At 42.2% G+C, this 13,000-nt stretch overlaps 1 pseudogene; it reads right to left on the reverse strand.

The window, feature by feature from the left end:
• Positions 1-1,725: 1,725 nt before the first annotated feature.
• On the reverse strand, positions 1,726-8,802 carry LOC102249772 (annotated as a pseudogene).
• Positions 8,803-13,000: the final 4,198 nt, after the last annotated feature.

The raw sequence follows: 13,000 nt of genomic DNA on the forward strand, positions 1-13,000 counted from the left end.
CAAGTTCATTCTTTTTTGTTTATTTCAATTACTGTTCTTTTCCACTTTCCATTCCAGAATAAACATTTAGTTCTTTTTTTATAAATTTTATATCTTCACTGGTATTCTTTTTCAAATACATTTTTTACTGATTTCAGAGAGGAAGAGAGAGAAGGAGAGAAAGAGAAACATCAAGATGAGAGGGAACTATTTACTGGCTCCTCCTGCATGCCCCCTACTGGGGATCGAGACTGCAACCCAGGCATGTGCCCTTGACTGGAATTGAAATTGGGACCTTTCAGTCCATAGGCTGACTCCATCTACTGAGCCAAACTAGTTAGGGCTTCACTGGTATTCTTTATTTGATGAGACATTGTAATCATGCTTCCTTTACTTCTTTAAACATAGCATCCTTTAGTTCATTGACATTTTATAATAGCTACTTTGAAGATTTTAAACCCAACACATCTAATCTCTCCCACTAAGTTTATGTTATCCGCTTATTTTTTTGTATTGGGTCACACTTTGCTGTTTTTTTCCCATGTCTCTCACCTCACCCCCTTTTTTTGAAAACTGAATACTTTAGGTAATAATATATTGTAGCAATTCTGGGTAATGATTTGCTTCACCATTCTCTGGAGCTTGATTTGTTGTTGTTAGCCTCTTTGTTTAGTGCCTTGACTGGACTGTTAAAGTGAAGTGTCTTTGTCCTTCAGTGCACAACCTCTGCTGTCCCTCCTCAGATGGTGCAGTCGTGGGCATGCACACAGTCATCCTAAGATGACAGTGTTTCTACCAGGGATTTCTTTGACCGTCTCCCTGATATCTCCCCTGTCTCCAGCAGGGTCCCTGGGTAGAACACACTCAGATCTGCTGACCGGCTGAGACATCCCAGTGAAGCAGAATTTTTGGACTGGGCAGAATGTCCCAGATTCTTTGTCCGCCAGAGTCGAAGAATGAATCCACAGACAGAAGATGGTATAGCAAAGGTGGAGATTTATTGAGGAACAAGTACTGACTCCCACATGGGAAGGGGGAAAGAGTTCCACACAACGGACTCCCCCGTGGGGAGGGGGAAAAGATCCCACAGAGTTCCTTTTCCCTATGGCTTATAAAGGCTGCAAATACTTGTGCCTGATATCCCCTCTGATTGGTCACTATTCCCTTAGACTGGTTACTATAGTAACTCCTGAGCTCAAAGTTAGAACCTCACATGGGAGGTTCTTATTGTTTTCCTATTCCCTTTAGGCTTTCTTCTTCTTCTTCTGGATGAAGGGCTCTTTCTCTTTATTTTGTAAATATAGACCTTTTGCTGTTCCCAGCTCCCTCATTCTATGGAAATGTACCTGTTGCAGTTTTTCAGCTTCCCTATTCTATGGAAATATACCTTCTGCTGCACGGCAGCCCTGTGTTTCCTCTATGGTCCCCTTAATTTCCAAAATTTCTAAAATTTCCTAAACCTGTCCTATTTTACCCCTAAAATTCCTGTTTCAGTGGTGAAACAGGAATTTTGGGGGCTTAAAAGGGGGATCTGCAGCCTTTATAAGCCATAGGAAAAAGGAACTCTGGGACCCTTTCCCCTCCCCACATGGGAGTCCAGTCCATGGGACTCTTTCCCTCTCCCCATGTGGAGTCTGTACTTGTTCTTCAATAAATCTCCACCTTTGCTATACCACCTTCTGTCCGTGGATTCATTCTTTGATTCCAGTGGACAAAAAATCTGGGTTCCAGTCCAAAAATTCCGTTTCACCAGGATGAGGCCAGAGAAAACCAGGTGTCCAATACATCCTCCTCTTGCTGGAGACTGATCTTGTCAGGGGACACTCCAAACTCCTTGACTGCCTTCTCACAGGCCTCAGCCTTGCTGTGCCCACTCACCCAGTACTGCCAGTCGGGATCCTCTTAGGGAGGAGGGGGCGGGGGGGAAAGCTGGGTCACAGACAGTGACAAAGTAGTCTGGGATGCAATGGCCCCACCACCACAGCTGCCGGAGATACACCAGTCCTGGATGTTGTCCATCCAGGCGGGCCACGTCAGCTGATTGGCCTTGGGCAGAATGCGGAGGTGGCCCTGAGCCCCGGCTGCACTGGCTGCCTGGGCCATCTCCCAACAGTGCAGGTACCACTGCGGCCACAGCAAGGGCTCTACCACGTCCTAGGATTGGTTGCAAAGTGGCACCACCATGGGGTTGTCCTTGATGCCACCTAATAGTACCCACTCCTTCAGCGCCACCAGCACCGCCTTCCAGGCCTCAAACCTGGGCAGGCCCAGGAAAGCGAGGCACATTGACCAGGGCCCATCAGGAGTCCATGATGCTAATGGCCTCCAGACCGTGCCTCTGCCTAACCTCGTGGTCTTTCTGGTCATGTGCAGGGGGGACCTAAAATCATCAAAGATGTGAGACAGGAATGGGGGAGGTGGAGAGGGGGGAGGATCATGCTCCTCCCCTTCAGGTACTAGTATCTGGGATCTTTGGGGTGCACAGCTACAGCCACATTTCCCAGAATTGTCTCCATCAAAGTTGTCCCTCTCTGAGCCTTGGACCTTGCAAGCAAAGGAGATGAGGACCCCAAACTCTACCTTTTCCTTGTAGCCAGGCACAGAGTGCAGTGTTTGGCTCCTCAGCTCCTTGTCCACCTCGATGTCAGAGATGGCAGTGTTGAGGGTACAGGACCAGTTGACAAGGTGGGTACTGCTGTAGATGACTCCTTCCTCGTGGAGCCGGACAAAGGCCTCTGTCACAGCTGTGGACAGTTGGGGGTTCATGATGAAACAGGCTTGATCCCAATCCCAGGAGATGCCGAGCTTCTGCAGCTGGTGGTAAATCTGGTCCCCTTTCTCCTCCTTCCACTTCCAGACCTCCCGCAGAAAGGTCTCACAGCACAGCTGGTGGGGGTCGGCTGCTGCTCGCGCCAGAGCTTCTTCTCCCGGAACACTTGGATGTCAATGCCCGCATGGTCACAGCCAGGGTTCCACAGGTGGTCTCCCCACGCATGCGGTTCCCTCAGGTCAGGGAACCTGGATGGCGTTGGTGAGCGCGTGGCCCAGGTGCAGGGAGCCTGTCACGTTTGGGGGTGGAATGCACATCATGAAGATGCCCCGTGGATTAGGTGCTGACAGCTGGAACATCCATACTCTGGATTGAAGAAGCCCTGCTGTTCTCACCAAGGGCACCAGGCTGCCTCCAGTACCCAGGGCTGTAGGAGTTGGGCGTAGGGCCACTGATACCTTCCTATTCCCCAGTGGGGTTGAGAGATCATAGGTAATAACTCCAGGATCCTGCTTCTCCCTTTCCTCTGGTTTTGGTTTCTTCTGCTCCTTGGACAATGGTTGCTGCTGTTGCACCTTCTGCTTCTGTTGGAATTTCTCTAGCTTCTTTCTTTCTTTGCCTCTTTCTTAAGTTGAGCAGGTTTCTTTGAAGGTGCAGTAAGACTCAGAGACTGGCTGTTGGAAGAGAGGCCTGGCTCTTGAACACAGAACCACCTCTCCCAGCACCCCCAGAATTCTGGTTGCTGGACACAAGTGATGAACCAGCGAGTGTCATTACCCCAGATCCTGCGCAGAGGGTTCCAGGACATATCGGAAGGGCAGCAGCAAGGCTGTGCGCCAGGTCAGCCAGAGTTGGAGCCTCCCCAGCCAGATAGGTGTGTTGCCACTCTTCCAAGGGGCTCGAAGCCCTTCCCAGAGCCCCCAGTGCAGCCTAGGGGTCCTGGACAGAACTGCTGAGTCCCAAGGTGGGCAGCATTGCCCCACAGGCAGCTGGTATTAGCTCCGTGTTGGTGTAACTGACCCACTGTTGGAGGAGGATGGCTGCCCGGTTGCCCCTAGGGCCCCCCAGGCCTGCAGGCCACAGCAGCTGGGCCATTGCACTGCCCCCTCACACCCAGAGCCAACCGGGCCCCTGATCCAGGGCAGGAGGGTCGGGGGAGGGGCTCCTTCTCACTAGAGGCAGCTGAGGACAGATCAGGCAGGCAGATCAGGCAGCTGGGACTGTGGGCAGTTCCCTGGGTGACCCTGGCTCCCTGGGACCGCGGCCTGAGCTATTGATACCCATGTCCACTGTTTTTAATTGTGTGGCTGAGCCAAGTAAAGTGACTTGTTTAGAGATACAAAAGAAGGTAGGCACATAGAAAGAGAAAGAAACAACAGTCAGAGAGAAACATCTCTCTGGGGTCCTTATGACTTTCAAATACCTGGTTTTAGTCTGTGAGATTGAGCTGCATTTTTGCTACCGTGTTTTATGAGGCACCAACACATCCTTAAGACACATCATCCTTTTTTTCTGGGATTAATGCTATCTGTGGTTAAGTAAAGGTGTCTAACCAAGTAAATAATGTATGAGTTCAACCACTGAAATTTTGAAAACCAAGGAGTAAGAGGTGTGGATTCAAGGATGGCACTGCCAACAGAGATTTATTTATGAAATGAAGAGTCTACACTTCCTAGAGTTCTAACAGAATTGTTTTGAGAATAGTTGCTCACTAACTGGATAACCTTAGAAATCTTATTGCCTCAATTTTCCCATCTGTACAATAGTTATGGTAATCAGACCCACCTAGCAGAGCTATCGTGAGAGTTAAACGAGTTAAGGCATGTTAAGGGCTTTTAACAATGCCAAGCATAGTAAGCATTCAACTTGAGTCTAAAATTCCTTAAGCAAAACATGGGAACAGTTTTGTTAGGACTTGGAATAGTTATAATAAAAAAATAGTATAACTGCATTAATACACTGATAATATCTATTCTTTTAAAGTTTTAATTTGTAGTTATTAAATTATTTAATAAATTCTAGATTCAAGGCATGGGGCTAATCCCCTATATTGTTTATTACTAAAAACTGAGTCCATTGTAAAATTCTCAGGTCAGTTTTATTTATCTAAAAAATGGCTAGTATTTCACTTCTAATTATAATAAAATTAAATAACTTATTTTGTACCTATTTAACTGCATTGAACATCAATTTAGTGTTTACTAAAAGATAACTATTAAAAAGATACAGCTACATGGTCAAGCCATAGTCTGTCCTATGAAATGAGACTGTGGTTAAGTGGACAAGAGAAATATTGTTCTACATGATGTCAGTGCACTGCTATACTCTGGGCCCATTATTGTTATTCTAAACACAGTTTTAATATCTGACAAGTTATGCAGTTACATGAATGAAAGGCGTGATGGATTTTATTACTTTCTCACTAAAATTTTTCAGTTACTCAGTCATATAAGGTAAGAATGTGTCATATGAGTAAAGCATAAAAGTTGAAAATAATTTTTGCTGTTTATAATATGCTATTCAATATGTAAAACATTTGTTTCATAGACAACTATGACATTGTTATTCGTATACCAAATTTAGAGTCAGGTTTTTCTTAAGATTTCTATTTATTAACAAGGTTTGGAAATAGGGGAAGCTGGATATAACAACAGCAAAATGAAAATGGTTGATTTTAGTAAACTTTAATCTTTAATTTATGTTTGCCACTCTGATAATTTTCTCCATAATCTTGAAAGTAATAAAAAACTGTTGAAAATTTAAAAGTAATGTCCCAAAAATTATATTTATATTTTCAACATAAAAATTCACGGAAAAATATGTAATACCAACTCAATGTTAATTTTAAGGGATGTAAAATACATTAAAATATATTTAGAATAGAAGGATCTTTTGTTTACCTTACCTAGATACTGTAAATATGGGCATGTATTAAGAGTAGATTAAAGAAAAAGCAAAATATATACTCTATAATTTCAGAGATAAAAGTTATCCAAATGAATACCAAATCCCTACACTTTCATCCCTATACTGTAAATAAGTCATTTCCTTTATTATTTTTTGTGTGTATATCATTTATTTTCTCCCTCTGTGAATGAAAGAAACAGACTATAAATCAAACAAATAACTTTTGCATGATAGATTATGAAAAACATTTGATCTTTTGATCTTGAAACCATACAGCAAAATGCTTTTACTTCCTGGCAGGAGTCCCGGAATCCAAGTGTCATTCAAAGAAAATATTTTTCATGATATGGTGTTTGATCTTTTTATAAATCATTCTCTTCTTTTTACTATTGAATTTCTTTACAAGTTTTTCTACAAATAGGTGCAGAATGTTACCAAAAGGGAAAAAAAAGGAAACTAATTAAAACATGGTGTTTTCAAGACTCAGCTGTAAAATTAACTAAGACATTATAAAAAGAGAGAGAACCGAAATTAAACATGTATGGGAATTGCTCACCTTTACTGCTAGCATGCACAGAGGTTTATGTTCAGTCCCTGAACACAACCTGAGCCACCAAATCTGTGAACTTCATGAATACTTGATAAACCCACAGCAACAATACCAGAATAAAAATGCTGTTAATGTTTGCACAAGCAGAACTGCCCAAGAATTTAACTATTCCAGGCCTAAAACCAGAACACGAGTCTCCTTTTTCTTTTGATTACTAAAACTTTCAGTCACTTTCACACTCAAAAAAGAAAAAAATAAAGATTTTAAAGACTTTTAAAATTTATATCAGTTCATGTATTGCTATTTTAAATATCATTTGTTCATACTGCAATGTATAAAACTATAAGGATATTAAAAGAATAGCCATGCAGGTAACTATATTTAGTATGTCTTTTCTGGGTATTGGGCAAATATACTTTTTACATTACAACATTAAAACTTACAATATAGAATACTCAATAAATATAATGTAAGCCTGCTGGTTTTTTAATGCATGATATTTGATATGTTACATTTCAAATATGTATATGAGAATTATTTTACACCTATAATACTGAGAAATTTCATGAACTTTGCTCCCATTAAGTTATAAAAATATTCAGACAAAAACTTTGAGAAAACTTCATTGAGAGATATCTCTATTATAAAAACCCCATGGTTGTGATGCCATCACGGCGGAATGACCAAAGACTGGTCACCAGGAGGCTGCATGCACGGCAAGGCGTGCATGGGTGGGTGGGGACTTGACTCTGGGTCCCAGGACGTGGCAGGAGTCAGTCTGGGTTCTGCTGGTGCCACGGGTCTGGTTCTCGCGTGATATCGTGCACTGGGCCTCTAGTAAATTCATAAGTCTTAAATGCTTATAGACATTAGTTAGTTTGTTCTTAGTGAAAATATGTATTTTTTAAATGGAGTTTTTTTAATAAGAACTTGTGAGAAATGAAACCTAGTCTCAACTTTCTGTCTACCCAAGTAGCAAACTGATTTTCTCTATGGGTCTTCATTTCTTGATTGATTAAAATACTGTAAGCCTCCTACTTAAATAAGAAAAATATTTTTGGTATCAGGAATACTACTGTAGTTACTTCTCACCTTTCAAGTTGAAGCTCGGGGACTACTTTCTCTGTAAAATTATCTCTTGGTGAGGTGTCTGGTCATATGGTACAAAAAAATCTTGTATTGTCGAGGGTTATTTGAAAAATATAGCAATGTTTGAGGCAGATAAACTTTATGATAAGGTAGAATGAGGTTAATAATCTAGAATTCTTATGACCTGGCTGAGAAAGCCAAAAGCTATAGAATAAGAAAACTCATCGTTTGGTACATAGTACTTTTGGACCTAATGGGGAGAGATGAGAAATGCTGCTGCTAGAGAAATTATACTCTGTGAGGCAGGGCCAATCAATAGCTCTCAGAGAGAAGAAATTTTGAGTGCACTTGCCATTCATAGACATATGGGAAATCAGAAGCAGGTAACAGAGCAGGAAAGGAACACACAGACACTAAAATAAAGAGCAGAAGAGAATTGAGGGGATTCTCAGAAATAGTTAATAGATCACACACATAGTGGAAAAAGTGACTTAGCCAGTCAGGAATCTCTAGAAGCTGATTTAATGTCATTCACAACCTGAGAGTATGACCAAATTTTAAACCACTGACCAATGCTTTTTAATACTTATTTCAGGTTCTTAAAATAATTATAGTCTGCATCAGTGAAAGTCCTGACAGGAAAAAAAAAATACAAATTTAGTTGGGACTTTGAAGAGAACTTAATAAAGTATAACTATACATATCTATACTAATAAAAAGGTAATATGCTAATTAGACTGGACATTTTCCAGGGCCAAGGCAGAGGCGGTTAGGGGTGATCAGGCCAGCAGGGGAGGGCAGTTAGGGGCAATCGGGCCAGCAGGGGAGGGCAGTTAGGATGATCAGGCTGGCAGGGAAACAGTTAGGGGGCGATCAGGCCAGCAGGGGAGCAGTTAGGGGGTGATCAGGCATGCAGGGAAACAGCTACGGGCATCAGGCCAGCAGGCAGGCAAGTGGTTAGGAGCCAGCAGTCCTGGATTGCAAGAGGCAGTTGGACATCCCTCAAGGGGGTCCCAGATTGGAGAGGGTGCAGGCCAGGCTGAGGGACCTGCCTCCCATGCACAAATTTTGTGCACCGGGCCTCTAGTCTATATATGATATCTTTAAGATATTTATATTTAATATATGTATATGTGCATATATTTAAGATATACATGATATCATCTATATTTATAGTATACCAGAGGCCCGGTGCATGAATTCATGCATGAGTGAGGTCTCTTGGGGTGACCTGTGGGATTGGGCCGCAACTTGCGCCCCCAGCCTTGCAGCCCTGTAGCCCCACCTGGCACCCCATCTTGGCCTGCCGCTGCCCCCTCACCTGCTCCACCATCCCACTTGTGGGGTAATCAATCTGGGTCAGGCCCCCTGTCTGGCTCCCTCAGTGCCTGGGAGCCAGGCAGCAGCCCCACCCCCCGCCACTGCCACTGGTCACTGTCTACAGGACGATCAGGCCCCTGCTCTCACCGGCCTTGGCCTGACACTGCCTGCTCACCTGCTCCACCATCCTGCCATAGTCCTACTCTCAGCGGGGCCCATCAGGACTGGCAGTGCCTCCACTGCCGCCTGCTGCCAGCACCATGTCACGGATGCCCACCATGTTCTGTGCTGTCCCCTGGTGGTCAGCACACATCATAGCAAGCAGCCAAACTCCCAAACTCCCAGTGGAATGACTGCCTGAGGGGACAATTTGCATTTTAAGCTTTTATTATACAGGATGTCTTAAACACAGATTTATATATATTTTAAATACATATCAAACATATGTATAATATGTGCATATATATGTGTGTGTATATATATGTGTATATATATATATTAAATGTTTATATATAAAATGTATATATTAGGCATCTAGAGACTAGCAGCAGCAGAAAGCCACCCATAGGCCTGAAGGTACTAGGAGAAAAACTGTATCACCAGAGTTAGTTGAGAACTAGAGCATGGAATTGAAGTAGCTTCACAGGAATTATAGCCCAGTTTACAATCCCTGCTAGAACAAACAGGGAAGAAATGGGAAAGGTTGCAGAAGGAAGAGAATGATGATGAAATATCTTAATCTCTGTCCTCAAACCCCCATATATTTTGTCTGAGCCTCCCTTTGGCCCAATCCAATCAGGAGCCAGAGAATAAGAGAGGCTAAGTGATGCAATTTGTAGGAGACAGTCTCTTAGAAGCAAAGACAGGGCAGAGGTGTTGAGAATAGGAGTTGGGAAGATTGGGAGCGTGCAGGAGTGGGGGATGAATGGATGGGGTTAGAGGTGGGGGATGAAGGTATTCAGTCCAACTAGAATAATCTTTTGGGATCCATTAAGTTGTTGAGTCACTAAACTTCTTGATTAATATATAAGAGAGTGAGCTTTATACTGGCCTCCACTCTATTAATTTAGTAAGATTTTGAAAAGAATGAAATTAACCATATACTTTGCCCTAGGTATCCTATATAATAAAAGGGTAATATGAAAATTGACCCTAACAGCAGAACGACTGGGAATGACTGGTCACTATGACACACACTGACCACCAGGGGGCAGACGATCAATGCAGGAGCTGCCCTCTGGTGGTCAGTGCGCTCCCACAGGGGGAGCTCTGCTCAGCCACAAGCCAGGCTGATGGCTGCCAGCACAGCGGTGATGGTGGGAGCCTCTCCCGCCTCCTCAGCAGTGATAAGGATGTTCGACTGCAGCTTAGGCCTGCTCCCCGCTGGCAAGTGGACATCCCCTGAGGGCTCCTGGGCTGCCAGAGGGATGTCTGACTGCCAGCTTAAGCCTGATCACCCAGGGAGGTGGACATCCCCTGAGGGGTCCCAGACTGTGAGAGGGCACAGACCAGGCTGAGGGACTGCCCCCCCCCGCCCGAGTGCACAAATTTTTGTGCACCAGGCCTCTAGTGAAATATAAAATGTAATTTAAACAATTAATATATCAAGAATTAAATATATATATGTAATATCACAGTTCAATTCTTAGACAAAATATATACATGCATATACATATATACATACATATATACATACATGATATAAAATTCCAGTAATGAAATTTTATTATATATATTCAATTCTTAGACAAAATATATACATGCATATACTTATACATATACATATATACATACATATATACATACACGATATAATATTCCAGTAATGAAATTTTATTATATATATACTAGAGTCCTGTTGCACAAAATTCATACAAGGAGCTTGGCCCTCACAGCCTTAGACTTCGTCCAGAAGGTCGTCCGGATGGTTGTTCTGCTGTTTGGTCTAATTAGCATATTAGCTCTTTATTATATGGGATTTGCTTTTATATGTATTGTATTTACATATGTATATGTACATGTATATAAAGTTTTTAAATATGTTTTTATTGATTTTAGAGAGAGAGGAAGGGAGATGGAGAGAGAGAAATATCATGTGAGAGAGAAACATTGATGGACTTCCTCCTGCACTCACCCAGATTGGGCTCAAACCCACAACTAGGGTATTTCCCCTGACTGAGAATCAAGTAAGCAACCTTTTTGGTTCATGGGGTAAGGCTCAATCAACTAAGTCACACTGGCCAGGGTTATATTGAGTTTTTAAAAACTACTTTCTTCGACAAATTATATTTTTAATGGAAATCTCTTTGAAAAAAATCAGAGTTCATTGAAATTGACTTCTAGGGTCAAATGCCTTTGGATGTTGTAAAAGATCAAGATCCTTATCTAATGTGAGCTTTAATACAGGACCGAAAATGCCTCTAAAGGTAGATGAAATAGTTTCAAAGTTCTAAAAGATAGGTGCAAGGACTAGTAATTTATTCTGGTAAAGATTGATGATGTTTGTAAAGCAAAAGAGATTTATTGACATATTTATTGATTTGATTTATTGGTTTGAAATTATTTTTTTACCCAAGAAGAATTCATGAACGTGCCACAAATACAATCAGAAAAAAATGCAGCGTCTGCAGCGTGGATGGGGAGTGAGGCTCACAGGCAGCTGTGAGTGAAGAGGATTTAACAAAAAAGAATGATTTCTGTGGTGGAAACATATTACACAGCACAACACTGTTCTCAGCTCTCAGTAAATAATGATGACTAACCCAGATGGGATGAGAGTAGCAAATGATGCCTGTGGAGTGAATGCAGTTAGAAAGAAGGAAAAGATACCATGTAATTATAGCTGTTTTATTTTTCCCCAAACTGAGGAGTGTAACAGAATAAACAGTGGTGAATGGAGAGGAAGTCACACAAAATAAGCAAAATCAATTATGCATTTCAGTTTCAATAGATATCCAGATAGCACACATTTATGTTATATATGAATAAATCAATTTAATTTACAAATCATATAAAATATATATATTACTAATGACTCAAGTAGAGTTGACTGCAAAGAGTGCATTGTAGCAAAAAAGAGGAACTGATTCTGGAAAAGCAATTCAGTAGAAAGATACCGAGTAGCTCTGGAGATCTGAGAACCAGATGTGGAGGCTCCACAACTAAAAATAATGCCCAAATCATTCTGCAGTTCTGGTCAATCAAAGACACAACTTCATTGCCTCAGGAACCAGAGGATGCCTGTTTCCCTCGTGGAAACTGTTGAGACAGAGTCAGAGAAACTGCCTCTCAAAGTGCAGCCTCTGATGGACTGGCCTCTGGAGTTGGCTGCAGTCACTCCAGCTCCCTGTCACCAGAAAGCATTTTGTAATGTCTTTCCTTTAGGTCACTTTTGTTTAGAGTCAGTGTGTGTGTGGCACAACTTTAGTCACTAGGAAAGTAAGGATACAGTGCATTTGGCTTCCAAAGGAGATTGGGTATGCCCCCTTAGTTGGAAGATTCCTCAAATATAATATGGAGATTCAGATATTGGCTGGACAAAAAGAATAGCAAATGGTCTTTGAAGAAAATAAGCAATAGAACTAAAGTACCCCAGAACATGACCATTCTTTATGTGAAAAACCTCATAAATGAAGAAGCCTAACCTATGGAGATCACCATCGTGCTATGGTTCTTACCATCAAGTGTATATAACTGAAAAAATTACTATTGCAATGTGGATTTTCTAAGCAGATGGTTTAGCTAAGTGGCCTAACCAACCACTAACATTTAAAGCATGTATTACTATTAAATAAAACTTAATAACAATGATTGCATTGTTTATCATTATCTGAATGTTATTATTGGGTATTTTGGCTAAATCATATTTCATTCAATGTAAATTTTGGCCAAATCATATTTTATTCAATGTAAATGACATATAAGCTTTTTTTTGCCATTTCCTTTTTAATTCTCACTCTCTAGTGTCTACTTCTTTTTTGACAGTAAGCAAACTCAGATCTGTCCTATCCTATATAATAAAAAGATAATATGCAAATTGACCCTCACACCCCCATGTCGTCACAAGACGGCCACCCTACATCGTCACAAGATGGCTGCACCCACGTTGTCACAAGATGGTTGTCAGGGGAGGGCAGTTGGGGGTGACCAGGCCTGCAGGGGAGGGCAGTAGGGGGTGATCTGGATGGCAGGGGAGCAGTTAGCTGTCAATCAGGCCAGCAGGGGAGTGGCTAGAGGGTGATCAGGCTGGCAGGCAGAAGTGGTTAAGGGCAATCAGGCTGGCAGGCAGGTGAGTGGAGCCAGCAGTCCCGGATTGTGAGAGGAATGTGCCCCCGAGGGGTCCCATATTGGAAAGGGTGCAGGCTGGGCACCCTTTCCATGCAAGA

Source organism: Myotis brandtii, unplaced genomic scaffold, assembly GCF_000412655.1.
Source record: "Myotis brandtii unplaced genomic scaffold, ASM41265v1 scaffold570, whole genome shotgun sequence".
In the NCBI taxonomy this organism is placed as follows: Eukaryota; Metazoa; Chordata; class Mammalia; order Chiroptera; family Vespertilionidae; genus Myotis; species Myotis brandtii.